General features: G+C 39.9%; 2 long non-coding RNA genes across 3 annotated transcripts; both read left to right on the top strand.

The window, feature by feature from the left end:
• The first annotated feature begins 3280 nt into the window (after nucleotides 1-3280).
• On the top strand, nucleotides 3281-9820 carry LOC309346188. Its single transcript, XR_014158437.1, has 3 exons — nucleotides 3281-5021; nucleotides 6226-6237; nucleotides 9807-9820. It is a non-coding gene; the product is annotated as an uncharacterized lncRNA (long non-coding RNA).
• A 5376-nt stretch (nucleotides 9821-15196) lies between these two features.
• Nucleotides 15197-26166, top strand: LOC309346187. 2 transcript variants are annotated; one of them, XR_014158436.1, is made up of 4 exons: nucleotides 15197-15214; nucleotides 24408-24425; nucleotides 25633-25653; nucleotides 26041-26164. It is a non-coding gene; the product is annotated as an uncharacterized lncRNA (long non-coding RNA). The 2 variants fall into 2 exon arrangements; XR_014158435.1 differs by lacking the exon at nucleotides 15197-15214 and adding an exon at nucleotides 23374-23392 and having other exon boundaries at nucleotides 26041-26166.
• Nucleotides 26167-26257: the final 91 nt, after the last annotated feature.

Here is a 26257-nt window from a genome sequence, read left to right as displayed (position 1 = left end):
AAATTCCTTCAATTTTACCTCATTTTCTACTTCTGTTAGCAGCTCTATAAGTTGGCAAATTGCTCCTCATATTTACTTTCTTCAACGAAATTACCGTATTTTTCGCCCTATAGGACACATTTTTTCACCTCCAAAAATGAAGGGGAAATGTGTGTGCGTCCTATGGGGCGAAGGCAGGCTTTCGCTGAAGCCTGGAGAGCGAGAGGGGTCGGTGCGCACTGACCCCTCTCGCTCTCCAGGCTTCAGGAAGCTATCCGCAAGCCTGGGGAGCCCGGCAGGAGTTCCCGCCGGGCTCCCTAGGCTTGCGGATAGCAGCCTGTTCTGGGGGCTGGGGTCGGGGAAAGCTCGGGCCTAGGGGGGCAATAAATTTTTTTTTCTTTATTTCCCCCCCAAAAAACTAGATGTGCCCTATAGGGCGAAAAATACGGTACTTCTAGTGGCAAAAGTCACCATGGTGTTTTTTGTTTTAACATATCTTTATATTTCTCCCAGACTTTAATAATGGATTTTCTTATAATATGATTCTGAAACCCCTGCGTACTTTGATTTTATCGTACCATAAATACACATGCCATCCAAATCTATTATCATGTCCCTCTAGATCTAACAGGTCTGTATTTTTTAATGTCATCCACTCCTGGATTCAACAGATGCAGGATGCCTCATAATATAGTCTTAAATCTGGTAGAGAGAAACCTCCTCTTTCAGAAATAGGGAATCAGAAGCCAACATTTTAGAATGTTTTAGGAATAAAAGAGGCGGTTGGAATTTTGAGTGGGCCATTAGAATGTATCCAATTTCACTTTGCACCTCTTAGGTATGTGACAAGGCAGTCAGGTGGATAATAAGTGAATCAGTTTGAACTCGAAGCTTCAGTAGGAACATGGGAAGTTGTATTGCATTGAGACAGACCATTGGTCTATCTAGCTCAATACCGTGTATTCTGGTTGATGGTAGCTCTTTGGGGTTTCATATAGGAGTTTTTCCCAGCCTTACCTGGAGATGTTGGAAACTGAATTTAGGACCTGAATGCAAAGTGTGTGCTACTTTCTGTAGCCTATAGGTATGAGCTGGAGGACTTATGGATACTTGTTGAAAGTGTCTGTCATGCAGGGAGCACAGGCACATGAACTGCAGGGGCAGGGGAACCCTGTCATTGGCACATAGCCTTCTTTGATCATGAAAGAAGGCATTCTCAGGTGATATCCAGACAACTTGTTCTGACATTCAAATGCTAATCTGCAATGTGCCTCGGTTGTGTAGGTCAGGTGTTTTGTTTTTGTTTATAGAAAAAAGAACATACTTCCATTTCTCAGGAGCCAGAAGCTGGATCAAAGGCCTGTTATCAGTTGCAATAAATGCTGTTAAAACTTATTGCTGAAGCAGAAGAATGGGATCTACTGAGACACCAAGTTCCTGGAAAGATTGTTCTATCATAGGCAACAGCAGATAGCCAAAAATAACCCAGGCAACTGATAAAAAACTGACCATATCCAGATTGTCACATTTACTTGCCCTTTGCTGTTCTGGCAGGTTATGTTCTGATTAGTATGCATAAACATATGTAGAAAGGTCGGGTAAAGGACAAGCGTAAGATGGTGAATGGTGAATGGCTGGTTTGCAGGTGATGGGTAGAGGGTGTTCTGTGATGTAAAATCATAGGAAAGTTGCAACATACTGACTTGTGACTCTAGAACAGACCTAGAACAAAAAAATAGTATCTATCCCATGCTACGTCCAGAACACAAGTTACCAGCTGTTTTGTTTTTCTAGTGTAGCAAGACCCCTGCCACCAACACTATCATATCCCAGTTACAGATAGGTAGCCGTGTTGGTCTGCCATAGTCAAAACAAAACAAATTCCTTCCAGTAGCACCTTAAAGACCAACTAAGTCAGTTCTTGGTATGAGCTTTCGTGTGCATGCACACTTCTTCAGATACACTGAAACAGAAGTTTCCAGACCCTTCTATATAGTGAGAAGGTGGGGAAGGGTATTACTCAGAAGGGTGGTGGGAATGGGTGATTGGCAGATAGCTGTGATGAGCCTGTTGACGACTCTTAACGACTGCAATAGGTCTTACAGGAAAAAGCAAGGGGTGAAAAGGTGAAAAATGGCTTTGTCATGTATAATGAGATAAGAATCCAATGTCTTTGTTCAGACCAGGTTTCTCCATGGTTTTGAGTTTGGTGATAAGTTGTAATTCAGCAGCTTCTCTTTCCAGTCTATTTCTGAAATTCCTTTGTAGTAAAACAGCTACTTTGAGATCTTGTATAGAATGTCCTGGGAGATTGAAATGTTCTCCTACTGAGAACATACCCAGAGAGAACTTGCTGCAAGACAGACCCAAAAAAGAAAATAACAGAACACCTCTAGTCATCACATACAGCTCCCAAGTTAAAACAGTACAACGCATCATCAGAGATCTACAACCTCTCCTGGACAATGACAGTTCTCTTTCTCAAGCTCTGGGAGGAAGACCTTTCATTGCCTACAGACAGCCACCCAGTCTTAAACAACTCCTAACCCACAATAATACTACAACCAGACCTAACACGGACACTGGCACCAGAGCCTGCAATAAACCCAGATGCCAACTTTGCTGCCACATACACCCGGACAACACCATTACTGGCCCCAACAACATCACACATACCATCTCGGGACTATTTAATTGCTCATCGTCTAACATTGTGTATGCCATAAAATGCCAACAGTGTCCTTCAGCTCTCTATATTGGACAAACAGGCCAGACCTTACGCCAAAGAATAAACGGACATAAATCGGACATCAGGAATCACAAGACAGAGAAACCAGTAGGAGAACATTTCAATCTCCCAGGACATTCTATACAAGATCTCAAAGTAGCTGTTTTACTACAAAGGAATTTCAGAAATAGACTGGAAAGAGAAGCCGCTGAATTACAACTTATCACCAAACTCAAAACCATGGAGAAACCTGGTCTGAACAAAGACCTTGGATTCTTATCTCATTATACATGACAAAGCCATTTTTCACCTTTTCACCCCTTGCTTTTTCCTGTAAGACCTATTGCAGTCGTTAAGAGTCGTCAACAGGCTCATCACAGCTATCTGCCAATCACCCATTCCCACCACCCTTCTGAGTAATACCCTTCCCCACCTTCTCACTATATAGAAGGGTCTGGAAACTTCTGTTTCAGTGTATCTGAAGAAGTGTGCATGCACACGAAAGCTCATACCAAGAACTGACTTAGTTGGTCTTTAAGGTGCTACTGGAAGGAATTTGTTTTGTTTTATCATATCCCAGACTGTGAAGCCCAAATAGGCGCCTAACTGGGTAGCAAAGTATGAATGCATGAAACAGAATCACTATATTGTGGCTATAAATTTTTGAGAATCACTATAATGTGGTCTAATTTTTTAGGAGAGTTACATTTAGTGGAGATTACACTTCATACTTCAGTTTTTACTCATTGATGAAACTTTTTGCTTTTGTTGAAAGGAAACTGACGGCACAAGGGATAGAAAAAGGATGGAAAAGAATATTGTTACTACAGTTTATACTTGGAAAAAAGGGTAATTGCCATCTAGGTTTTACTCAGAGTAGACCCATTTAAATGAATTGACCTAAATTATCCATGTCAGTTAATTTCAGTGGGTCTACTCTGAGTATGACTAATATTGGCCACAACACATAATTTTGGGGGGTTTTTTTTAGTGGTGGTTTGTAAATGGACTGATAAAACACTGCACAAATAATGAAATTATGTGTATCACAGCAAAATTGCTTTTGCAGCAGTGTTTTAACAATATCAACTTGTGGAATTGACACATACAATAGTAAGTGGGCTACAACTCTACTCTCTTGCAAGTCTGATCTGAAACATTCTTAATTATTTGAACTCAACTTCCCCAAATTCAGTGTGGGTATACATGCAGCTAAGGCAATAACTAGGGACCACCATTCCTGCTAGCCAACTCTAATGGATGACAGCACCCTGGCTCCAAGCATTGAATCAGTGATATTCATCAATGTTTAAAAGGGAAAAAATAGCAGGATAGAAGTCATTTGAAGCGGATGTCAAGTGGACGATGCTACTTAAGTGGGAATGTAAATAGCATCAAATACACATTCAACTCAACTGCAGACATCCCCCATTTATGCTGAAAGATCCTTAGGCTAAATAAAACCAGTCCTTGACTCGCTGATATGATGTGCAGGTTAGGACAGGAACCAAAAACTCTGACTCAGCCCCACTGGGTTACACTTTGAAATTCACGACCTTGTTTCAGATTGGGATTTAACGTAGTGAATTTCAAACATTTGCACATATTAAATACTGGAATTGTAAAGGTAGTAATATTTAAGCAACTTGCTGAACTATGTGGGACAGGCTCATGCAGAGCTCGTCTAAAACCCGGGGCGGGAGTCCTTGGTTGTCTGGGAGGAACAAGGTGTTATTGGCATGACAGTGTAAGTCTGGCAGGCCCAGGGCAAGTGTACGAGGCTGCCCCACTGCTTTGTAGACCACCTTATTCTTTGAATTTGCTTAAGAATTGCCACCTCAGAAATTCATTCCATCTTCGTAAGGGTCTCCTCAATTATACTCAGAAATGTAGGCATTATCCATGTCACAAAGAAGTTCTGGCACATCCCTCATTGCACATAGTTAGAAAAGGTCAATTTGGGCCATTTTAACACCCAAGTTAGGAAGAATAATGCCGCCTATTCTTTGTTGCCAAGTTGGCCCCTGGTGTTTGGAACCAACCACTACTTTCCATGTGATGATAGTTATGATGAATTGACCTTTCCTTATTGACAAAAGTCATAGGTTCCCTTGACAATAGAGGTATTACCTTTGGTCAACCAGGCTTGAAAATTGAGGACAGAATTATAGTATAAATACAGCAGGTAAAACTGCTCATTCTTCACCTTGGTGACTTCACTCCTGAAAGACACCAACGCAAAGCCAAGATGCATCTCCAGGTTGTGACCACTGCTCTTCTTGTCTTTCTCCTTTGTCCAGATGGGAGCATCTCGGTAAGTCTGTTTTTGCACTTAAGGGAGCCATGTAGAATATTTCAATACTGCTTAGCTAGATATTCAGTGAGCTGCAAGTGCATGTTTTTGTAGGACATAAATGCTCCTTGAGGCAAGATCGTATGAAAACTCCCTGCATTTAGGGGCTATTCTACACATGGGATCTAAAACCTACAATTAAACTTAAGGGATCAATTTAATTGTAAATGTTTTCCATTTGGATAAAAATGAGGGAAATTCACTTCCTTTTAGGATTCTACACCATGGAAAAATGGAAGGAGCTGGCATAGAAACTATAGCTTCCTGAATACAAAGGATAACAATGGCAGCACAAGCCTGTTTTGTTTTGTTTTGTTTTGTTTTGTTTAATAGGAAGTAAGTCCCAATAGGTTTAAGAGGATGTATTATCATGTAGTATGCATGGGATTGCATCCATAGTGACAAAATGTGTTTTTCACACATAAGGAACTTTATTCAGAGAAGTTTAGTCTCCAAGTCTAGTGTTTCATCCTTCTTTGTGCTAACAAAATAGAGAAACTGAATTCATATAGCAAAATGTTTCAAGCCTCCTGAAGGCAGAAGCTGAAATGTTCTGCATATATGAATTCAATATCTCGGGTTTTGTTTGATGCACATACTCACACACATGAGCTGGGAAAATTTCCTGTTTGAAACCCTGGAGAGCTGCGACCAGTCAGTGTAGACAATACTGAGATGTATGGGGCAGTGATATGGCTCAGTATAAGGCAACTTCCTATGATCCAATGGCTCTGAGATCAGGCTCAGAGGCCTTCTCATTGGCTTGACCTTGAGAATGAATAGGTTGGTGGGTTCTAGGCACATAGCTTTCTTGGTGGTGGAACTTCCTTCCAACAACATTTTTTTGGCTTTCTGAGTTCAGATCTTTAAGTGAGCCCCAGAGATCTCTCCATTTTGCAATGCTTTTGAGTGAACTGTTGCTGGCTTCAATCTTTTTTATATATTGCTGCTGCTTCTAATAATTTCTTTTATGGATTTGCTGTATTCTTTGTTTAAAAGAAGGTAAAAATTATTTTGTCCTGTCCCAGAAATTCAGCCAGACCAGCTGAGCCACCACTTGAATCAGCTTTTGTTGAAGGGGTGGAGGGGGGCTGATGGTATTTTATTTGTCTTAAGAGGCTTGAAGACCAATCAATCTAATTGCTGTTTTTGTTTTTAAATTTAGGCCCCTCAGCTTGTAAGTATTACAAATCTTTTATGCATTGAGAGAACTGAATGACTAAAAAAAAAAAAAAATCCCCTTTAGCTAAAAATGGATGTCATTTTCATGTTTCTAGTGGATAAATAAAAGGGTTTCCAATATTCCTGCATGCTTGGGAACATCTGGATGCTGGCTAGGAGCCATGTTGGTTCAACACACACCCTCTAATTTCCAAAATTGTTTTCAGGTCTAATAAAGTGATTAAAAGAAAAAATAGAATAAAATGAGAATTTGCATACATGCCCATAAATGGATTTCTGCAGTTTTAAAATGTTCTACAGTAAGGATGTGGGACGTGGGTGACGCTGTGGTCCAAACCACGGAGCCTAGGGCTTGCTGATTGGAAGGTTGGTGGTTCAAATCCCCGCGAGAGGGTGAGCTCCTGTTACTCGGTCCCTGCTCCTGCCAACCTAGCAGTTCGAAAGCACGTCAGAGTGCAAGTAGATAAATAGGTACTGCTCCGGCGGGAAGGTAAATGGCATTTCCGTGTGCTGTTCTGGCCAGTAAAGCGAGATGAGCACCGCAACCCCAGAATTGTCTGCGACTGGACCTAATGTTCAGGGGTCCCTTTACCTTTACCTTTACAGTAAGGATGAGGGGCCATACTGAGAGGTGATCAAGCATTTGACTTTCAAGATCATAAGGATTATAAGAACACAAAAATATCAGGCCAGCATTATGGTCTCATAGTGGCCAACCAGATCCACATAGGAACCCTGCAAGCCAAACCTAAAATATAGTGTGGTGGTGTAGTTACTGCTGTGTAGGTGAAATGGTTAAACTCGTTGAAGCACCTTTGCTGCATGACATGGCCCTAATACTTACAAAAACAAATACTTTACACAAAGTATAAGAAGTTTTAATTTCTGGAATTTTAAAATGTCTTTTTGATAGGTCTAAGATTTAAAGGCTGGGCAAATTTTAAGGACTGTAATGGGACGTTTAGGGTTGACCTGGCTGAAGCCGAAGGGAGGTTGACTGTTCTTCTTGGCTGTACCCTTATGCCTTTTCTGCTGGGGCAACTTTCACTGAGACTACAGTGTAGGGAAAAGAACAACTGTTTTCCCCTGAATACCATGGTTGTAGTACTTGAAGGTATTTGAAACACATATTTGATTTAGATGATACAGGGCATTGCAACCATTTTCCTGTTATGGCCTTTTACTAAAAGAGTTACGGGAACACTCCTGAGAAGGAGATTTTTATGCCAGAAGTGTGCCCAATTTTCTATACTCCCACAAGGGTATTAAAGGTTGTTAACTAATGATAAATTGTTTAAAAGAGATGATTGTAGCAAAATCAATTTCCTCCTTTCTGTTTCAGCTTGGTGGTTTATTAGGCGTAAGTATTGCACATCACTTTTAACGGGAATATCATTAATTATTTTTTAAAAAACAACAATATTGAGCAATCAAATCAACTGCATGTCATAATTGCCCACAACTGTTTATCCCAGATGCCAGTTGCCTCTCGTTTCTGTCAATCACAATCTGTCTTTTAGGATCAGGCAGTCTTGCAGAGGCCACAGGCAAAAGTGATATGAGTTAGATAAGGATCGCTGGGATGATGCATCAAGGAGGATGGTGCCACTGACAATATGGGGGGGGGGAGAGAACTTGCCAATATTTTTTTTGTTCATTTTCAGAAAACATGTGTGCCTGACTTTGAATACTCCCAAAAGGGTATTAAAGGTTTTTAACTAAGGAAACATTACTTAAAAGAAATGTTGGTTGTAGAAATATTGATTTCATCCTTTCTGTTTCAGTGGTGGTTTTCTAAGTGTGAATTTAGTATATTAGTGATTTTATATCTTTAATCTTTGAAGGTATTTAACAATATATCTTCATTCTTTGAAGGTATTTAACACACAAACACAGATGGGGAGAGAGAGAGAGATATTAAATGTGACTGTGGCTTTAACATAAGGAGTAGTTTGTCCTGGAGCAGCATCAGAACAGGTGAAGGCTGAGTTGCAATGGCTGCAAAATGCAAAGCAGTCCCAAAGCTACAAGTTCCAAAGTTGCCTTGAGAAATGTTGTTTACTGCAAAGTTCTTCATCAGTTCCAACAAGATTCAACAGCTCTAGGAGTTATTTGGTAGGTTTTGTTGGGAAAACGCCCAGGAAGGACGCCACCTTCATGCTTCAAAGTTCTGTATGCTAATAAAGTGATGCCAAGGTTTACAGCAGATAAAGGATCTTTTATACAGCCTATTTGCTCCCTTGCATACTCATAAGAGTACCATGGTTGTGATCCTTGAAGGTAGTTAAAACACACACACCCCACAAACACACAAAGATAGATGAAATGTGCCTGTGGCTTTAACATAAGAAGTAGGTTGCCCTGGACTAGTTTGGCAGTGTGAAATAATCAAAAAGTTCAGTATGTTTATCATGTTCATGAAACATGAAGGAATAACATATTTCTTTATCTTGTTTAGGGCACTGATAGCAGACGTGTGAGTATTGGAAATCCTCTATGTAATGCTTAATGATCCACAGCATCCTTCAGTGGGGGAGGGGTCTTGTCCTTACTGCAAGATATTGCTGATTAGTGAAGTGTCCCTCAATATTGGCTGATGAGATTCGTGCCACAATACTGCTGCATGATTGAAATGGCAAAAGCATGCTGGCTGCATGACATGGCCCTTATACTGGCAAAAACAAATACATAAACAAAAGTGTTGTGTGAAGGCATATTACGTTTTACAAAAAAAGGGGGGGGGGGACCCAGCCTGTTAGGTATCTTATTTTTGATCACCTAGTTAGTGAGCCCTGGGTCTAAAAAAGGTTGAAGATACCTGATGTAGTTATGAATGCCAATGCAGCACTTTCCCTACTATGGCTATTCACTGCACAAACTACCCAAACACTTCTGGGAAAGAGATTTTTATGCCAGAAGTGTGCCTGATTTTCTATACTCCCACAAAGGTATTAAAGGGCATTAAAACTAAGGAAACATTGCTTAAAAGAGATGTTGATTGTTTTCCTCATTTTTTATTGAATTGCTCCTTTTTATTTCAGGGTGGTGGTTTACTAGGCGTGAGTACTGCATGTTACTTTTAATTGGACCATCATTGATTGTCACTGGGGGTCAACAGGGGAGGAGGTTACAGTGATGCCTAGGTTTACACCAGATGAAGTATCAAAAGGGCCACAAAGAATAACAGATTGCATCATCTGGGGCTTCTGTAGTTGTCTCTCCAGCAACAGGCCGCCATTTGAAGGAGCTTCAAGTCCAGGCAATGACGCTTTCTGACAAGGGAAGAGATTCCATGTAGGCGAGACATATGTAGAACAGACAGTAAAGCCCTATTACTGTGCATAAAAACAAAAAAAAAGTATGTTATATTTGGTCACTTAGTTAAGAAGTGTCCCTCAGGTCCTAGATGCTTTTTATTGTAACTGAAGTGATCCACCGAGCCATTCTAGGCTTCCATTCAAGTAGAGGATAATTAATTGCCATGTAAGCAGTAGACATCTAGCCTCTCTAGGCAGACTTTGATGTGTTCAACTATTCATAAGTTGTGTTAGAGACCTTATTTAGGGCCTTCTTGGTAGAAATGGGAGTACTGAAAATCCTATGTAATGCCTTAATGATCCACAACATCCTTCACTGGGGGAGGGGCTTGTGTTTCCTGCAAGATTTTGCAGATTAGTTCATTGAAGTGTCCCTCAGTATTGGCTGATGAGATTTGTGCCATAATACTGCTGTGTGATTGAAATGGTTAAGGCATACTGGCTGCATGACATGGCCCTTATAATTTGGAAAAACAAATACGTAAACCAAAGTATTATGTGAAGGTATATAATATCATACAAAATCAAAACAAAAACAAAAACCTGTTAGGTATCTTATTTTTGATCACCTAGTTAGTGAGTCCTGGATCTAAAAAAGGTTGAAGATACCTGATGTAGGTTATGAATGCCAATGCTGCGTTTTCCCTGTTATGGCCATTCACTGCACAAACAACCCAAATATTTCTGGGAAAGAGATGTTTATGCCAGAAGTGTGCCTGATTTTGTATACTCCCACAAAGATATTAAAGGGCGTTAAAACTAAAGAAACAGTGCTTAAAGGAGATGTTGATTGTCTAAAAATTGATTTCCTCCTTTTTGTTTCAGAATGGCGGTTTACTAGGCGTGAGTATTGCAAGTTACTTTTAATTGGAACATTATTAATTGTCACCGGGGGTCAACAGAGGAGGAAGGGCATAGCCATTCTCTGCAAAACATGATCAGACTTCCTGTTGTTTTTAAAGACACTTTGTGTTGTATTCTCCAAGCCTAGTCAGAGGAATGTGCCATACTCCAGGCACCCGGCTCCGATTACTTTGTTGACCTCCCTGTCCAGCGACTCTCGGCAGGAGACAGACGAGGTCTCTATCGGCGATTCTCCTCAAACGTGAGAAGAACACACCACTCTCCCTCCTCCCTGTTTTCCCCAGGAGGGGGAAGAGACAGACAGAAATGTATTTACATGCCTTTTTCTCTGTCTATGCAGCAGTACAGAGAAACATGTCCGTACTCTTCAAACAACTACAGCAGAGAGAGATAACTCCACCCCTGTACTTCCAGTACATGTCGGGTGACACACTGAGCTAACATCCGGTGCTCAGTACAGTGAATAGGCTGTCCCTTTGCTCCCACGGCACAGCCACAAACATCAACATCCTGTTTGGCTTTTCCAGCCAGCTGCAGCTCGCTGCTGCATTGCTCCTTTTTGTAACACTTTGAATGATATGTCAGATACAATCTGGCTGTATGGTCACAGGTGGAAGTCTGACATTGGCTTCAAAGTTCTGCGTACTCCTTTCTCCTTTCTATCTCATAGTAGTGGTTTACTAGTGTGAGTATTTTATATTACTTTTAATTAGAGAGGGAAATACCTCCAACCTTTCAAGATATTTAACACAGAGAAACAGAAAGAGTGAGAGAAATTAAATGTTATTGTGGCTTTAACATAAGGAGTAGTTTGTCCTGGAGCAGCATCATTACTGGTGAAGGGTGAGTAGCAATGGCTGCAAAATGGAAAGCAGTCCCAATGGTAGAAGTTGCAAAGTTGCTTTGAGAAATGCTGTTCCAATGAAACATCAAGACTCCTTGGCTGCAAAGCTCTGTCATCAGGTCCAACGAAATTCAACAGCTCTAGGAGTTATCTGGTAGGTCTATCAGGCTTCAAAGTTCTGCATGCTGTTACAGTGATGCCCAGGTTTACAGCAGATAAAGGACCTTGTATACAGCCTACTTTCTCCTTGCATACTCATAGCAGTACCATGGCAACAATCCTTGAAGGCAGATAAAACACCCCCCCCCCACAAACACACAAAGATAGATGAAATGTGCCTGTGGTTTTAAACATAAGGAGTAGGTGGCCCTGGACTAGCATGCTAAGAGGGGAAAGATCAATGAGGCCTTCTATTGAAGAAATTTGACGTAAGCGAGATCTATTTAGAACAGGCAGCAAATCCACATTTGTCAGTGTGAAATCATCAAAATGTTCACTATATTTATCATTTTCATAAAACATGGACTAACTTATTTCTTTATCTTCTTTAGGGCCTTACTGAGGGACTTACTGGTGGAACTGTGAGTATTGGAAATCCTCTATGTAATACCTTAATGATCCACAACATCTTTCACTCAGGGAGAGGCTTGTGTTTTGGGCAAGATTTTGCAGATTAGTTCATTGAAGTGTCCCTCAATATTGGCTGATGAGATTTGTGCCACATTACTGCTGTGTGATTGAAGTGGTTAAGGCATACTGGCTGCATGGCATGGCCCTTATAATTTGCAGAACAAATACGTAAACCAAAGTATTATGTGAAGGTATATAATATCATACAAAATCTAAACAAAAACAAAAACCTGTTAGGTATCTTATATTTGATCACCTAGTTAGTGAGTCCTGGATCTAAAAAAGGTTGAAGATACCTGATGTAGGTTATGAATGCCAATGCTGCATTTTCCCTGTTATGGCCAATCACTGCACAAACAACCCAAATATTTCTGGGAAAGAGATGCTTATGCCAGAAGTGTGCCTGATTTTCTATACTCCCACAAAGATATTAAAGGGCATTAAAACTAAAGAAACATTGCTTAAAGGAGATGTTGATTGTCTAAAAATTGATTTCCTCCTTTTTATTTCAGAATGGCGGTTTACTAGGCGTGAGTATTGCAAGTTACTTTTAATTGGAACATTATTAATTGTCGCCGGGAGTCAACAGAGGCGGAAGGGCATAGCCATTCCCTGCAAACCATGATCAGACTTCTTGTTGTTTTTAAAGACAGTTTGAATGATATGTCAGATACAATCTGGCTGTATGGTCACAGGTGGAAGTCTGACATTGGCTTCAAAGTTCTGCGTACTCCTTTCTCCTTTCTATCTCATAGTAGTGGTTTACTAGTGTGAGTATTTTATATTACTTTTAATTAGAGAGGGAAATACCTCCAACCTTTCAAGATATTTAACACAGAGAAACAGAAAGAGTGAGAGAAATTAAATGTTATTGTGGCTTTAACATAAGGAGTAGTTTGTCCTGGAGCAGCATCATTACTGGTGAAAGAGAAACAGAAAGAGTGAGAGAAATTAAATGTTATTGTGGCTTTAACATAAGGAGTAGTTTGTCCTGGAGCAGCATCATTACTGGTGAAAGAGAAACAGAAAGAGTGAGAGAAATTAAATGTTATTGTGGCTTTAACATAAGGAGTAGTTTGTCCTGGAGCAGCATCATTACTGGTGAAAGGTGAGTAGCAATGGCTGCAAAATGGAAAGCAGTCCCAATGGTAGAAGTTGCAAAGTTGCTTTGATAAATGCTGTTCCAATGAAACATCAAGACTCCTTGGCTGCAAAGCTCTGTCATCAGGTCCAACGAAATTCAACAGCTCTAGGAATTATTTGGTAGGTCTATCAGGCTTCAAAGTTCTGCATGCTGTTACAGTGATGCCCAGGTTTACAGCAGATAAAGGACCTTGTATACAGCCTACTTTCTCCTTGCATACTCATAGCAGTAGCATGGCAACAATCCTTGAAGGCAGATAAAACACCCCCCCCCAAAAAAAACACACACACAAAGATAGATGAAATGTGCCTGTGGCTTTAAACGTAAGGAGTAGGTGGCCCTGGACTAGCATGCTAAGAGGGGAAAGATCAATACCAATGGCTGCAAAATTCAAACCAGTCAAAACTGTAGACATTGCCAGTTCAGTAGGACGTCCAGTCAATGATGCCTTCTATTGAAGAAATTTGACATAAGCGAGATCTATTTAGAACAGGCAGCAAGTCCACATTTTTCTGTGTGAAATCATCAAAATGTTCACTATATTTATCATTTTCATAAAACATGGACTAACTTATTTCTTTATCTTCTTTAGGGCCTTACTGAGGGACTTACTGGTGGAACTGTGAGTATTGGAAATCCTCTATGTAATACCTTAATGATCCACAACATCTTTCACTCAGGGAGAGGCTTGTGTTTTGGGCAAGATTTTGCAGATTAGTTCATTGAAGTGTCCCTCAATATTGGCTGATGAGATTTGTGCCACATTACTGCTGTGTGATTGAAATGGTTAAGGCATACTGGCTGCATGGCATGGCCCTTATAATTTGCAGAACAAATACGTAAACCAAAGTATTATGTGAAGGTATATAATATCATACAAAATCAAAACAAAAACAAAAACCTGTTAGGTATCTTATTTTTGATCACCTAGTTAGTGAGTCCTGGATCTAAAAAAGGTTGAAGATACCTGATGTAGGTTATGAATGCCAATGCTGCATTTTCCCTGTTATGGCCAATCACTGCACAAACAACCCAAATATTTCTGGGAAAGAGATGCTTATGCCAGAAGTGTGCCTGATTTTCTATACTCCCACAAAGATATTAAAGGGCGTTAAAACTAAAGAAACATTGCTTAAAGGAGATGTTGATTGTCTAAAAATTGATTTCCTCCTTTTTATTTCAGAATGGCGGTTTACTAGGCGTGAGTATTGCAAGTTACTTTTAATTGGAACATTATTAATTGTCGCTGGGAGTCAACAGAGGCGGAAGGGCATAGCCATTCTCTGCAAACCATGATCAGACTTCTTGTTGTTTTTAAAGACAGTTTGAATGATATGTCAGATACAATCTGGCTGTATGGTCACAGGTGGAAGTCTGACATTGGCTTCAAAGTTCTGCGTACTCCTTTCTCCTTTCTATCTCATAGTAGTGGTTTACTAGTGTGAGTATTTTATATTACTTTTAATTAGAGAGGGAAATACCTCCAACCTTTCAAGATATTTAACACAGAGAAACAGAAAGAGTGAGAGAAATTAAATGTTATTGTGGCTTTAACATAAGGAGTAGTTTGTCCTGGAGCAGCATCATTACTGGTGAAGGGTGAGTAGCAATGGCTGCAAAATGGAAAGCAGTCCCAATGGTAGAAGTTGCAAAGTTGCTTTGAGAAATGCTGTTCCAATGAAACATCAAGACTCCTTGGCTGCAAAGCTCTGTCATCAGGTCCAACGAAATTCAACAGCTCTAGGAGTTATTTGGTAGGTCTATCAGGCTTCAAAGTTCTGCATGTTGTTACAGTGATGCCCAGGTTTACAGCAGATAAAGGACCTTGTATACAGCCTACTTTCTCCTTGCATACTCATAGCAGTACCATGGCAACAATCCTTGAAGGCAGATAAAACACCCCCCCCCCCACAAACACACAAAGATAGATGAAATGTGCCTGTGGTTTTAAACATAAGGAGTAGGTGGCCCTGGACTAGCATCCTAAGAGGGGAAAGATCAATGATGCCTTCTATTGAAGAAATTTGACATAAGCGAGACCTATTTAGAACAGGCAGCAAGTCCACATTTGTCAGTGTGAAATCATCAAAATGTTCACTATATTTATCATGTTCCTATAATACGATTGACTAACATATTTCTTTATCATCTTTAGGGCGTTCTTGGTGGAAATGTGAGTATTGGAAATCCTCTATGTAATGCCTTAATGATCCACAACATCCTTCACTCAGGGAGAGGCTTGTGTTTTGGGCAAGATTTTGCAGATTAGTTCATTGAAGTGTCCCTCAGTATTGGCTGATGAGATTTGTGCCACAATACTGCTGTGTGATTGAAGTGGTTAAGGCATACTGGCTGCATGACATGGCCCTTATAATTTGGAAAAACAAATACGTAAACCAAAGTATTATGTGAAGGTATATAATATCATACAAAATCTAAACAAAAACAAAAACCTGTTAGGTATCTTATATTTGATCACCTAGTTAGTGAGTCCTGGGTCTAGAAAAGGTTGAAGATACCTCATGTAGGTTATGAATGCCAATGCTGCGTTTTCCCTGTTATGGCCATTCACTGCACAAACAACCCAAATATTTCTGGGAAAGAGATGTTTATGCCAGAAGTGTGCCTGATTTTGTATACTCCCACAAAGATATTAAAGGGCGTTAAAACTAAAGAAACATTGCTTAAAAGAGATGTTGATGTCTAAAAATTGATTTCCTCCTTTTTATTTCAGGATGGCGGTTTACTAGACGTGAGTATTGCAAGTTACTTTTAATTGGAACATTATTAATTGTCACCGGGGGTCAACAGAGGAGGAAGGGCATAGCCATTCTCTGCAAACCATGATCAGACTTCTTGTTGTTTTTAAAGAGAGTCTGAATATGTCAGATACAATCTGGCTGTATGGTCACAGACGGAAGTTTGACATTGGCTTCAAAGTTTTGCATGCAGTTACAGTGATGCTTAGCTTTACACCAGATGAAATATCAACAGGGCCACAAAGAATAACAGACTGCATCATCTGGGACTTCTGTAGTTGTCTTTCCAGCAACAGGCCACCATTTGAAGAGTTGGAAGTCCAGGCAATGATGCTGTCTAAATTGTGAAGAGATTCAATGTTGATGAGACTTATGTCAAATAGAGAGTAAAGACCTATTACTTTGCATAAAAATGAAAAACTATTATGTGTGTTATATTTGGTCGCCTAGTTAAGAAGTGTCTCTCAGTTCCTAGATGTGTTTTGCACGTGACTGAAGAGATCCACAGAGCTATACCAGGGCTCCATTGAAGGCAAGGGTATTTAATTGCAATATGCGTAGTACAAATCTAGCCACTCCAGACTGACTCTGATGTGTTCAACTATTCTTAAGTTGTATCAGAGACATTGTTCTCTGTAATGCTGGAGAGCTTTGAATATGATTGTATTATGTCCAGATGAACTTCCACGTTCTCACTAAGATATTTTGATAAGACAGTTGTCTTTACCCAAATTAACAGAGCATGGGAAACAAGCAAGACCAATTACAGCTTTTAATTCAGCTTGGCAAAAGTGACCTAGCAGGCAGTACTGGACCCTGGCAGGATAAGGCTCATGACTGGAATGTAGGAACTGAGTGGTATATATATAGTTTAAAAGGAATAGACCAAACAGGAATGGAGAAGGAGTAGCATTATATGTAAAGGATGTGTACACTTCTGAACAGTGGCATAGCGTGGGGGGGCAGGGGGGGCCGGCCACACCGGGCACAACATCTGGGGTTAGGGCAAATCCACGGGTTAGGGGGCGCAAATCCACAGGTTAGGGGGCGCAAATCCACGGGTTAAGGGGCGCAAATTACTTGCCTTGCCCCGGGTGCTGACAACCCACGCTACACCACTGCTTCTGAAGAAATCCATGACCTGAAGCATGGAAACAACAGTGACCTTCCTGGGGGGTCCACCTTTACCAGTGAGAAATAATAAAAATGTTTGCTATATTTATCATTCTTGTGTTCAGAAAACATGATGGAATAATTGCTTTCTTTATCTTTTTTAGAACCTTCTTGGAGGTGTAAGTACTAGAAATCCTCTATGTAAAGCCTTAATCCTTTGTTGGGGCAGGGGGGCTTGTCTTTACTGCAAGATTTTGCAGCTCATTTCATTGAAGTGTTCCCCAGCGGTGTCTTATTATGTTGATGAGTTAAATAGTAAATTCATGCCGATGGAAAGAGAAAAGTGGCTAAACCTTTAAGCTTTAATTGTGCACAACTATTCATATGTTGTACACAACCTGTTTTTACAAAACAATGTTTTCACAAAACACACTGGTTTCTATTTTAGGGCGTGCCTGGACTTTCTGTAATTGTATTGAATTACTTTTCTTGGACATTCATTAACTTTAGGGAGATCAGAAAGAGGTGTAGTGGCACAGTGGTCGCCGCCCCCCACACCTGCACCTCTTTCCCCGGCTTGGACTGTCCTCTTTTTTTTGCTCTTTAAGATATGGCAACCCTAATTCTAAATACATTCCTTTAGTCTTAAATAGCACACTTCCCCATATACCTCATAGGTTACCATTTCTGTACATGATATCAAAGAGAGACTTAAAGAAGCTTTTGTGACTTCTGATGATGTCCAATATATAAAAAGGTGACTGGGCTTACAAATGCTCTCAGGAGCTATGTTCCCCTTCATTCTGGAGAGCCATAGATATATTAGTGTTGGGAGGTTTGCCCAGTTTTGCTTCTTTATGTCCCGAATGATGTTTTCACATAACTTACTGTTTTGTGTTTTAGAACCTCCCAGCTGAAGTACTTATAAGTTCTCTATATTACTAACCTTTGGGCAATGATTATCCATGTGCTTTAGAAGCTCATTAAGACCTGTGCTTTAAAAGCACTTGAATGTCTTTTAAATATATGGTGTAGATGTGATCCAGTACTGTATTTTCTATGTTATGGCTACAGACCCCCCCCCCAAGTGTAACGATTTTCCAGGGACGTCCCTGATTTAGAGAAGCCATACGGGTTTCTGATTTTATCCTGGAATGTCCCACTTTTCTTTAGGACATCCCTACATTCATTGTATCATTGTTGGAGGGTGTGGAGACATCCGACCCCTGTGCCGTCTGAAGGCAATCCTGTAGAGGGATTTTTTCTTTATGTTTCATGTTTTTAATATATGTTGGAAGCCACCCAGAATGGCTGGGCCACCCAGTACAATGTGTGGGGTATAAATAGTAAAATGATCATTATGGAATGAGACATCCTTATTTTCATTGAAGAAATGTTGGAGGGTATGTGGCTATTGCCTGAAAGAACTATGCAAGCACTCCTATGCAGGGTTCTGCCTGAACTATGCTGGCCTGATTACAGTTCAATTAGGATACTGTGATTATCTACTGAGGAAACACCTTGCTTTGCAGAGTGATTGCCTACTGTTCCCATTTACATTAACCTCTGAGGAACTGAGCCCTTATGCTGCATATTTAGAAACTGGTTTTATGTTTTCATTGTGCATTTTATTATATTTTTTATATTTTTATGATAACACTGTATGCCACACTAGATACTTTTACTAAAAGAAGGGGGATGTGTGTTTTTGTGTGTGTTTATTTATTAATTATACTGATTATGTTATATTGATTATGTTAAAATGGATTCTTGCTTTCTATTTTAGAATGGCCTGCCTGTGTCTGTGAGTATTAGACATTACTTACCTTTAGTCTTATTTAGCCTTAGCGATATCCAAAAAGTTTCTTTTTCCTTTTTAACTAGAAGAGAAAAACACCACAGCTTGGCTCTTCCTTTTAGAAGTATGAAAATTTGGTTCAGGGCCCTAATCTTTGCAACTAAGTTTAAAAAAGCAAATATATACAGTAATATTTTATATTTTAATTAGGGTTGTACAGTCAGATAGTGTCTCTTATTTCCTAGAGCTGTCCCACAGAAGTAGCTGTTGTGATTTAATTGCCTGTGAAGACCCCCAAAACCACCCCCAAAATAATGTCACAATTGACACAGAATTTAGTTTAAGGTTTTTTGGCATTAATTTTGGCCACAACTTTATTGATTACATCATGTGAGTTGTTGCTTAGGCATTGGTTCCAGACTACCTGAACCTGCACAGTGGCAGGAACAGGACTGACACTGGGCACCACCATGTCAGTAAGGGAAAGCATCCTAGTGGAGCGAGAAGCTGGCTTCAATCTCATAGCTCACCCCAGATGCTCCCAGTAGGATATCCAGTCAATGATGCCTTCTATTGTGGAAATTTGACATAAGTGAGACCTTTATAGAACAGGCAGCAAGTCCACATTTGCCAGTGTGAAATCATCAAAATGTTCACTATATTTATCATTTTCATAAAACATGGACTAACTTATTTCTTTATCTTCTTTAGGGCCTTACTGAGGGACTTACTGGCGGAACTGTGAGTATTGGAAATCCCCTATGTAATGCCTTAATGATCCATTTTCCCTACTTTGGCCATTCACTACACAAAGTAACCAAATACTTCTGGGAAAGAGATGCTTATGCCAGAAGTGTGCCTGATTTTCTATACTCCCACAAATATATTAAAGGGCATTAAAACTAAGGAAACATTGCTTAAAAGAGATGTTGATTGTCTAAAAATTTATTTTAATTCAGCTTGGCAAAAGTGACCTAGCAGGCAGTACTGGACCCTGGCAGGATAAGGCTCATGACTGGAATGTAGGAACTGAGTGGTATATACAGTTTAAAAGGAATAGACCAAACAGGAATGGAGAAGGAGTAGCATTATATGTAAAGGATGTGTACACTTCTGAAGAAATCCATGACCTGAAGCATGGAAAGCAGACTGAGAGGATATGGGTGAACTGTAGGAGAGAGAAACAACAGTGACCTTCCTGTGGGGTTACAGATAGGTAGCCGTGTTGGTCTGCCATAGTCAAAACAAAACAAATTCCTTCCAGTAGCACCTTAAAGACCAACTAAGTCAGTTCTTGGTATGAGCTTTCGTGTGCATGCACACTTCTTCAGATACACACTGTGGGGGTCCACCTTTACCAGTGAGAAATAATCAAAATGTTTGCTATATTTATCATTCTTGTGTTCAGAAAACATGATGGAATAATTGCTTTCTTTATCTTTTTAGAACCTTCTTGGAGGTGTAAGTACTAGAAATCCTCTATGTAAAGCCTTAATCCTTTGTTGGGGCAGGGGGGCTTGTCTTTACTGCAAGATTTTGCAGCTCATTTCATTGAAGTGTTCCCCAGCGGTGTCTTATTATGTTGATGAGTTAAATAGTAAATTCATGCCGATGGAAAGAGAAAAGTGGCTAAACCTTTAAGCTTTAATTGTGCACAACTATTCATATGTTGTGCACAACCTGTTTTTACAAAACAATGTTTTCACAAAACACACTGGTTTCTATTTTAGGGCGTGCCTGGACTTTCTGTAATTGTATTGAATTACTTTTCTTGGACATTCATTAACTTTAGGGAGATCAGAAAGAGGTGTAGTGGCACAGTGGTCGCCGCCCCCCACACCTGCACCTCTTTCCCCGGCTTGGACTGTCCTCTTTTTTTTGCTCTTTAAGATATGGCAACCCTAATTCTAAATACATTCCTTTAGTCTTAAATAGCACACTTCCCCATATACCTCATAGGTTACCATTTCTGTACATGATATCAAAGACAGACTTAAAGAAGCTTTTGTGACTTCTGATGATGTCCAATATATAAAAAGGTGACTGGGCTTACAAATGCTCTCAGGAGCTATGTTCCCCTTCATTCTGGAGAGCCATAGATATATTAGTGTTGGGAGGTTTGCCCAGTTTTGCTTCTTTATGTCCCAAATGATGTTTTCACATAACTTGCTGTTTTGTGTTTTAGAACCTCCCAGCTGAAGTACTTATAAGTTCTCTATATTACTAACCTTTGGGCAATGATTATCCATGTGCTTTAGAAGCTCATTAAGACCTGTGCTTTAAAAGCACTTGAATGTCTTTTAAATATATGGTGTAGATGTGATCCAGTACTGTATTTTCTATGTTATGGCTACAGACCCCCCCCAAGTGTAACGATTTTCCAGGGACGTCCCTGATTTAGAGAAGCCATACGGGTTTCTGATTTTATCCCGGAATGTCCCACTTTTCTTTAGGACATCCCTACATTCATTGTATCATTGTTGGAGGGTGTGGAGACATCCGACCCCTGTGCCGTCTGAAGGCAATCCTGTAGAGGGATTTTTTCTTTATGTTTCATGTTTTTAATATATGTTGGAAGCCACCCAGAATGGCTGGGCCACCCAGTACAATGTGTGGGGTATAAATAGTAAAATGATCATTATGGAATGAGACATCCTTATTTTCATTGAAGAAATGTTGGAGGGTATGTGGCTATTGCCTGAAAGAACTATGCAAGCACTCCTATGCAGGGTTCTGCCTGAACTATGCTGGCCTGATTACAGTTCAATTAGGATACTGTGATTATCTACTGAGGAAACACCTTGCTTTGCAGAGTGATTGCCTACTGTTCCCATTTACATTAACCTCTGAGGAACTGAGCCCTTATGCTGCATATTTAGAAACTGGTTTTATGTTTTCATTGTGCATTTTATTATATTTTTTATATTTTTATGATAACACTGTATGCCACACTAGGTACTTTTACTAAAAGAAGGGGGATGTGTGTTTTTGTGTGTGTTTATTTATTACTTATACTGATTATGTTATATTGATTATGTTAAAATGGATTCTTGCTTTCTATTTTAGAATGGCCTGCCAGTGGTTGTGAGTATTAGACATTACTTACCTTTAGTCTTATTTAGCCTTAGCGATATCCAAAAAGTTTCTTTTTCCCTTTTAACGAGAATAGAAAAACACCACAGCTTGGCTCTTCCTTTTAGAAGTATGAAAATTTGGTTCAGGGCCCTAATCTTTGCAACTGCTTTTAGTAATCAAACATGTTATACCATATTTTTCCATGTATAAGACAAACTTTTTTGACCCAAAAATGAGGTTCAAAATTTAGGGTTGTCTTATACATGGGTAGTGCCAAGGGGGGACGGGCGAATGTCTTTTGGCGTGAGCCCGAGATTGTAAGCGGAGATTGTAAGCAATGCAAGGGGTTGTGTGCTGCATTCTGTCGGGTGAACAATTTTTGGCATCCCCCCCAAATAATCCTTCCCAAAAGCTCAATCTCCCCCTATATTCTATATATTGAGGCCCCCAAAATAGGGGCGTCTTATAGACAGAAAAATGTGGTATATTAATTGTGATCATGCAGTCGAGAAGTATCCCTTTGTTCATAGCAGGGTTCTGCCTGAACTATGCTGGCCTGATTACAGTCCGATGAGGATACTGTGAATATCTACTGAGGAAACACCTTGCTTTGCAGAGTGATTGCCTACTGTTCCCATTTACATTAACCTCTGAGGAACTGAGCCCTTATGCTGCATATTTAGAAACTGGTTTTATGTTTTCATTGTGCATTTTATTTTATTTTGTATATTTTTTGATAACACTGTATGGCCACTAGGTACTTTTACTAAAAGAAGGGGGATGTGTGTTTTTGTGTGTGTTTATTTATTAATTACACTGATTATGTTATATTGATTATGTTAAAATGGATTCTTGCTTTCTATTTTAGAATAGCCTGCCAGTGCCTGTGAGTATTAGACATTACTTACCTTTAGTCTTATTTAGCCTTAGCGATATCCAAAAAGTTTCTTTTTCCTTTTTAACAAGAATAGAAAAACACCACAGCTTGGCTCTTCCTTTTAGAAGTATGAAAATTTGGTTCAGGGCCCTAATCTTTGCAACTGCTTTTAGTAATCAAACATGTTATACCATATTTTTCCATGTATAAGACAAACTTTTTTGACCCAAAAATGAGGTTCAAAATTTAGGGTTGTCTTATACATGGGTAGTGCCAAGGGGGGACGGGCGAATGTTTTTTGGCGCGAGCCCGAGATTGTAAGCGGAGATTGTAAGCAATGCAAGGGGTTGTGTGCTGCATTCTGTTGGGTGAACAATTTTTGGCATCCCCCCCCCAAATAATCCTTCCCAAAAGCTCAGTCTCCACCTATTTTCTAAATTTTGAGGCCCCCAAGATAGGCGGTGTCTTATAGACGAAAAAATGTGGTATATTAATTGTGATCATGAAGTCGAGAAGTATCCCTTAGTTCATAACAGTGTCCCACAGAAGTGGCTGTTGTGATTTAACTGTGCTCAACTATTCATATGTGCTCTCAGGAACTTTGTTTCCCTTAAATCTGGAGATCTGTATAGTAGTGTTGGGAAGCATGCCCAGATTTGCTTATTTTGTCTCAAATGATGTTTTCACAAAACACACTGTTTTCTATTTTAGGGCCTGCCTGGACTTTCTGTAAGTATTGTATTACTTTTCTTCGACATCCATTAACTTTAGGGAGATTTGAAAAGCTAACCCCCCCCCCCAAAAAACAGGGACCGCTTCCTTGCTCTTAATCTTGGTGTTTCAGAGACAAATGATTGAAGTGATATGCTATTTGATACATATTTTTGATAGATTGATAACTGTCTGTATTATGGATAAAAATGAGACTTTTTCAGTATAATGTTAGCAGATACTGCTACCTCCAGGAACTGCAGTTGCCAAAGCAGGGTGCAGGCTAGGATTTGGTTCCTGATAGGCCATGGGGGCTTATGGCCCCACGGTCCAGCAGGAAAAGCTCTGAAGGTTGAGTTCCTTCCCCCAGTGAAGCCTCTGCCATCTAGGAATGCGGCACCATTCAGCTTTACTCACTTGGCAAAAAGTAAATAAATAAGGAGTGGAGGGGTTTTTTTTGGGGGGGGGGGACTTTGGCAACCCCACCTTGGGAGAGTGTTTGGAGGTGCAGGGAGAATGTGTTTTGATTATACACGATTTTAGCTTTATGAGTTGTCCCTAGAACATTACCCTCATGTTATGTTGACAGTTGAATGTACAGTGGTACCTCGGGTTACAGACGCTTCAGTTTACAGACGCTTCAGTTTACAGACTGCGCTAACCCAGAAATCGTACCTCGGGTTAAGAACTTTGCTTCAGGATGAGAACAGAAATTGTGCAGCGGCAGCGGGAGGCCCCATTAGATAAAGTGGTGCTTCAGGTTAAAAACAGTTTCAGGTTAAGAACGGACCTCCAGAACAAATTAAGTTCTTAACCAGAGGTACCACTGTGATATAGAGATTGAGCAGAAACAGAAGCAAATATAATGTGTTTCTCCTGTAATATACTTAGTAACGGGATGTGAATAGAAATAAATAACAATTTGATCTTTTCTGTATTTTCTTGGAATATATTTGATGACAAAATATATGAAAAACAAAAAAGCAAAAAACTAAAAAAACCACTATTGTTTCCCTTTGTAAACTAACAACAGAGGAAGAAGAGATCTCCAGTAAGTATCCAGTATTTATTGTGACTTTTCAATTGAAATTTTTATTTATTTATTTATTAACATTTAGTTGTGTTGTAGTTTCCTGATTGATTCTGGAAATCTGAAACTAACACAAAAAGCCCCTGAATCAATAGAATTTATTCTGGGCTCAGTCATTATACTGTTATTGGGGGGGGGGGATTAAGGGGCATTGGGAGCCTGTCCTTCTCTTTGGGATTTTTTTATACTGGAAATGAAAATCAATATTTTGAATGGAGGCTAGAAAAAAATTCTAGTTATTTCCTGAATGAGACTTTTCAAACGTTATGTCCCTCTGCTATCCTTTTGTCCCTGTGAGTTGGTTTGTCTGGTATCCTCTCCTTTGGGAAAATGAGGATCTGAGAGAAACCAGAAGGGACCTATTTGGCCATCCCCTGTCTGATGGCAACTGTGAACCACATCTAACTGAAGCACTTGGGATCCATCCTAAAATAGGTGCCTCAGGATGGCTAAGAAGTAATGTAAGGAGAGTAGTCATTGAAACCAAGAAAGCATACGAAGCAACACCCATGCAAACTGCCAGCAATGACAGACATGGGAGAAATATCACTTATCTAGTAGCGAAATGTACACTTAAATTTTGTTGTGTTTAGCTGATGCCCAAGAGATGGAACTCTTCCATGGCTGAGTTCCATAACCTGAGCACAGCCACCAAGAAGACCCTATCACCCATGCTCACCAAGCACACCACAGTTGGTGATGGATATTCATGTGTCTTCCTGTGTGCTCCACCCCAAATAAGACCACTCAGTACAGGGCCTGAACTCTTTCTCTCTGTATTTGCTTGGGGGAGCTGATCTTCTTGGCATCCACTTTTCCTTCTGTTCAGAACATTGTTGTAGTGGAAGTGAAAATCCAGAAGGTTTCTTAGGAAACATATGGGAGCAGGATCTGGCTAGCAAATAGTATACCCAAATGAAAACCCGAATGATTTTTCTAAAAATGGTTTTCAGATTTTCTGCTTTATGCCCCACCTCCACTATTTCCAGCTGTGATGCACATGAGACTGAATCAGTTCAGATCGCTTCTGCTTTCTCTTCTTATGTTTCCTTGATGAATAGGGGAATCCTTGCCTTAGGACCTAAATATGTGTTACATGACATTTCCACATGTTAAGCAGTTAAGAGAACATGACAGACTAACAAGTTGAATTTCCTTTTCAATTTAGCTTCTGGGTGGAGCAACTAGCGTGAGTATTGAGAAATCTTCATACCCTAAGATTTGTAGTGGGAGGGAGAAGGTCTTCTGTTGCTCATAGGATGATCCCACTGGGGGGGAAATTCACTACGCTATAATGTTTTCCATTTGTGAAAGCCAGTCATTATTACTCAAGGAAGTTTGAATTCCAAACCAAGGAATTATAAAACTTAGCCTCATCATTACTTTGTCTTTGCACGTTGGATGGTCTGCTCTTCTTTATCTGCTCTTCTAACCCTAGTTTGCCTGTAAATTCTCATTTTCCCCCATGAAGTGGGAGAATCCCTGCCTGAAGATAAAACTGTGTTACGTTATATACTTGTGGCTGGAGCTCCCATCATGCAGTTTGCTAATCAGTTCAATTTGTTGTTCAATTTAGAATCTTGGTTTGTCTGATGTAGTGGACATGAGTATTATGGCACTTTTTGTACTTATTGTATGATCTGGAGTGGGAAACTGGGAGGGAGGGCTTTTCTGCCTCAAAATATGATACCACTCCCAGGGAAGAAAATGACGAACAATCTGTTCTCCCACGATGCCATTTGCTAATCAGTTCATTTTGTTGTTCAATTTAGAGTCTTGGTGTGTCTGGTTTA

Source organism: Podarcis erhardii, assembly GCF_964252035.2.
Source record: "Podarcis erhardii genome assembly, chromosome: 7".
NCBI lineage: Eukaryota > Metazoa > Chordata > Lepidosauria > Squamata > Lacertidae > Podarcis > Podarcis erhardii.
Note: the sequence above shows the minus strand (reverse complement) of the source record. Positions and strands in the feature narration are given on the sequence as shown.